The sequence below is a fragment of the Astatotilapia calliptera genome, unplaced genomic scaffold (genome assembly GCF_900246225.1).
Source record: "Astatotilapia calliptera unplaced genomic scaffold, fAstCal1.2 U_scaffold_51, whole genome shotgun sequence".
In the NCBI taxonomy this organism is placed as follows: Eukaryota; Metazoa; Chordata; class Actinopteri; order Cichliformes; family Cichlidae; genus Astatotilapia; species Astatotilapia calliptera.
This window is the reverse complement of record NW_020535791.1, coordinates 108,412-113,477: the sequence shown is the minus strand read 5'-3', so window position 1 is coordinate 113,477 and position 5,066 is coordinate 108,412. Positions and strand designations below refer to the sequence as shown.

Below are 5,066 nucleotides of genomic sequence, written 5' to 3'. Positions count from 1 at the left end.
TAAAATATATTTCAAAATACAATTTAAATGTATTTAAAATCATTCAAAAAAATATAAATTTAACCCTTCATATATTTCTAAGAAAACACATTCACATGTAACATCTGAAAGAAATCTTTATTTGATGTTTAAAACATACATATAGCATATCAATCAAGCAAGGAATATTCATTTTATAAGTTTATTCTCATTACATACTTAAACATTCTAAAAGAAACACACACACATATACATATATGTGTGTATATATATATATATATATATATATATATATATATATATATACACACAGTCTCAGTTCCCCCAGCTTTCACTGCAATCCTCAAAGCCCTTCTGGACACGCTGGGAAACCCCTTCCTTACCGCCACTGTAACAAACAAAAGTCACAGTTCTATTACTTTTATCAGAGTTAAAATAAAAATGTGATTTATGTTAGCTGGCTTCATTTAGCAAACAGATATTTCTGTTTATACAGATACAGATATTAATACAGATATATTTTACGCATAATTTACCTCTTTTTTTTTCCTAGATGGGAAGTCTATCCAGTTCACATTACAGTAATGCTAACACCCCTTTTGGTCGTCTCTCCTTACCTTCCAGCATTCATAAATCTGTTGACCTTCTTTGTCTGAGACCAACCACTACAATGCATCATCACCTATTTGTATTGGTAACTTACTTTACAACCTATTTTAATGGTTGCAAAGTAAGTTACTTGTGCTGTATGCAATTTTAGATACACAGAAAGTCTTCACTTACTATATATGGCTGTCATAGTGTCCTTATCAAGGGCAGTTCTTCACTCTGCGCCGATGTCCGTTTTGCTCTGTCCTCCTATAAAAAGCATGAACATTTGAGTGTTTGACTAGTTTTAGATTTCCAAAAATTTGATATTTGTACAACTAAACATTTGAACTACAATATATGCTATTGAGCGATACTTTTATGGGTAATTTTTGGTAAAGAAACTGGTGACAGAGTTGTAGGCTTTTTAAAGTACTATTAGCTAACCATTTGAACTGACTTTCAAAGCTGATTACCTTTTAAATTGCTGTGGATCAAAACCTCCAGTGGGAAGGCGGCCATTAGAAGAACACGCACCATTGAACCTGAAAATAACAAAAACAAACAAAAAACAGAACAATATATAAGAGTCCGGTAGGGTAATAAATCTCTTCTGAAGCAATATAGTTATTTTGGGTGAAAAACAAAACATTCCTCTAAAATATATATACTGACATCAGCAATCAACATCATGATTGTAATTATTTCCTTTTTAGTACATCTACTGCTGTTTGCATGTGTCAAGCACTACGACTGTATCTATGCATATAAATTCACCATATATATCCAGCAAAAATGTTTTGTTATAGGAAAACAAACAAAGGCATTCAATCAGAGGTGAGAAATTAATTGGGAATATGAATTATAGGTGAACTATTCTTTACCTACTAGCAATCAAGCTTCTTTAACCAAGAAGCTTGAAATATTTGAATGTAAAATAAAATAAATAAATAAATAATAATAAAAATAACATGATGTAATTAAAATGCACAACTTACATTAAGGAAATCTGCATTTGTATCCACAGGCTAAAAGTAAAACAGTAAATGTGTTAGTGATAGTACAGGTATTTGTAAAAAAAAAAAAAGAGGCAGTAACTGTGACGCTTCTAGTGGGATGCTAAATGCAGAGATTTATATTTACAGTATAATACTGCATGTACGGGTAGCTGTGTTGTGAACTGTAACTGAATATTAGAGAATCTCAGAGAAATTAAATGTATTTATTTTTTGAATTTATCAATCATAAAACTGTGTGTTTTGAAGGCCTGTTACGATAACGACTTTTTGTTGGTCGGTATATTGCCCCATAAACAATTGCGACAAGTTATGTCATTGTCATTTTAAGACCATTTTATGTCTTTGAATGTATAATCATAATATAACACCATAATAATGCAAGATCTACACACTTTCAATTGACAAACCAACATCTAATTCTTAAAGTATTTAGATCATTGAAATTAGGAATCAAAATATTAGATACCTTAAAAACTTGAATAAATAGTAAGTTTTCTAACAAATAGAAAACAATGATATTTAATGTTATTGTTTTGTTATCATTATATTTTATTTTTGTAAATATAATGGCACATAAATTACATCATCAACAATTATTGAGGTCATGTACATGTACTGTGTGTTAAGTCGATATATCGATTATTGTGATAGGCCTACTGTTTTGGTATCATAACGAGCTTGTCAAACATGCATGACCACTAAACAATGTCTAAGCAGTAGTACTGGTCTGAATGACAACAAACATAACTAGTGTTTTGGAAAATCTGTTAGAAAACAGTTATTTCAATAATTATGATTAGCATGTGACACAGACACCGCATAAAAAACCACAACAACAAATACTTACTTTAGGAGGATGGGGGAGGGCAGCATGAGGTTGAGACTTTGACATCTGTAAGAAACAAATTCATGTATTACAAACAAGTCACTTAAAAATACATTAATGTGGCAGACTGTTCCCTGTTCAGATGCAGTGTATAAGTACAATCAGGGCTGTCACAACAATGGGGTGGGGCCAAGTGGCTGCAACCCTAGGTACAATGTGCAGGTATATATAATTACATATAATATATGTGAATAAAGCAAGAATCTGTTTAGGTTAGTCACTGTGCTGACTGATGTTTGCTAGGTTTATATGATTGCAAACTGCACAAAAACAACAACAGCAACAACATTAATGACAATGACAAACAAAATTACTTACATTTATGTAAATCTCACATTAGGAAGATCTGCATTCGATTTCATGGGCTGAAATAAATAGGCAGAAACATTACTGCTAAAAAAATAAAAAACAAAAACTCTAAAAAGCCTAAAAATGACTTAAAAAGCAAGGAAATGTGGAACATTGTAATTAGCGAACATTAATAAAGCATAACTGTTCTTTGTTTCTAACCTTGGTAAGTACTCTGTAGCCAGAAGGAGAGGTAGGATTTCTGTGAAAGCCAAATTAAATGTGAATAGGCTTTGATAGTTATTGAGAAGGCAGAATAATAAGAAAAGGCAAAAGTACGTCACAATATAATTAATTAAGTTACATATTTTGATTACCAAATTATGGAAGCGTGGAGCTGCCACCCAGGCAAAAGAAAAATAGAGCTATATCACGTTATGACGTGAAATGTTTATTGTTCTAACATTATGCTTTTCATGTTTGTATAATACAGTGGTTCTTAACCTTGTTGGAGGTACCGAACCCCACCAGTTTCATATGCGCATTCATTGAACCCCTCTTTAGTGAAAAATAAAGTGTGTTTTTTTTTTCAAATTAGACGTAGATATGTTTTTTACTGGTGCACAAAATGAGCCGTGCACGTCACAGCGGAGGCTCTGCCGAACCCCTGAGACCAACTCACCGAACCCCTAGGGTTCGATCGAACCCAGGTTAAGAACCACTGGTATAATATAATATCACATTATTATAATATACATAATTGTCACGTTCGCACAATATTGTACGGACGTGATAATTATGTACATTTTTCGTACAATGTTGTTCAAACATGTTGTTCAAACATGATAGTATATTGTTAGAACGATAAACTTTTCACGTTATAACGTGATATACTTATATTTCTCTTTTGCCTGGGTGGCAGCTCTACGCTTCCGTTCCAAATACACGAGAATAAAGTAATATTATATGGGAAAAGGCACCTGCTAGCTTGATGATGGAGGCTTCTTAGACTGGCCACCCGCCTTGGCTTCTTGTCGCCACTCCATGAAATAAAGGTCCGTTTCCTCCATGCCGGCTAATTATTCATCCTCATTAAAATCTCGTATATGTTCAGTTGGCAGAATTGAGAATTTTACATCTTCCAACCACTTAATTAACGCGAACATAATCGGCTTGTTTCTTCCCGTCTCCTGTATCCGGCCGTTCCTCTCGCTGTCAGATTTCGCGCCTCAGAGACGTCGTTATTTTTCAAAAAAAAAAAAAAAAGAAGAAAGAAAGAAAGAAACAGCAACAACTACTAAAGAGAGTTTTTGCACGTTCATTGCACATTTGTGGGAATGTTTAAATATTTAATTTTTATTAATTACTTTTCATTATATCTTTATTTTTTAAACCACCGTGGCAATGCGCATGCGCATACACTCCTGCACGCAAAGGGCTTTGGAGTTGACGTAATGTCGCAATGCATTGTGGGAGCGCAGCACCATCTTGGCAGGTCACGAATCAAAACAAGATTGCTACGAACCATTCTGAAACGTAGCTCAAAAGAAAATGACGGTATAGAGACAGATTCTGTCCAGATGCAAAGAGACGGTACTTGATTGTTGAAATGTGGACCCGTATGAAATATAGCCGTGGAGTAGAAACCCTGAAGACCAAACCGCTATTGACTTAGCATGATCTACTCTCATACCTTGTCTGTGGAGTCAGAGCATACACGGCGCACCAATTTCGCAATTATAAATCTCTGGAGGCGCACATCCAATTCACCAAGGACTGGGTACAAGATTTGGCTATTTTTAAGCCTCCACGTTGTGAGTACGCCGTCATTCAAGCAAAGGTAAGTCAGCTTGAGTACTGCGAGTAAAATGCGTTTGATTCCCCCCAACATTCAAATTAGTGCTAGCAAAAATTCATTCGTGAGGGGGAAATTACAGTGAGAACATGTAGAGGCTCTGTTAGAGGGATAACATAGTGAGTTCAGTGCATTGATGTGACATTGTCCTGAAGGATTTAGTTATTCTTTATGGTTAAAGAAATTGCCCTAATTAATTCATATTTATTATAAATAATCCTAATTACACATCTTGCTTCCTTGTTTGTGTCCTGTGTCACTAAAAATACATTCTGTTTTAGTTTTATACATTGATTAATGACCTGCAGAATCTGCTTGTCATATTAGGTGTCCATAGTTGTCACTTAAAGTCGAACTTTATGTTTTCTCCCTCTTGAAAGTGATTACATCCTTGCATTACATACTTTAGGTTCATTTTTTGCTGATAGGTTTCTAAAAAGAAACATGCAGA

General features: G+C 34.1%; 1 long non-coding RNA gene across 1 annotated transcript; it reads right to left on the bottom strand.

The window, feature by feature from the left end:
- Positions 1-303: 303 nt before the first annotated feature.
- LOC113018265 (uncharacterized) lies at positions 304-3,997 on the bottom strand. Its single transcript, XR_003271740.1, has 8 exons — positions 3,741-3,997; positions 2,983-3,022; positions 2,791-2,837; positions 2,434-2,478; positions 1,566-1,595; positions 1,044-1,112; positions 763-837; positions 304-367 (listed from the first exon to the last, which is right to left on the bottom strand). It is a non-coding gene; the product is annotated as an uncharacterized LOC113018265 (long non-coding RNA).
- Positions 3,998-5,066: the final 1,069 nt, after the last annotated feature.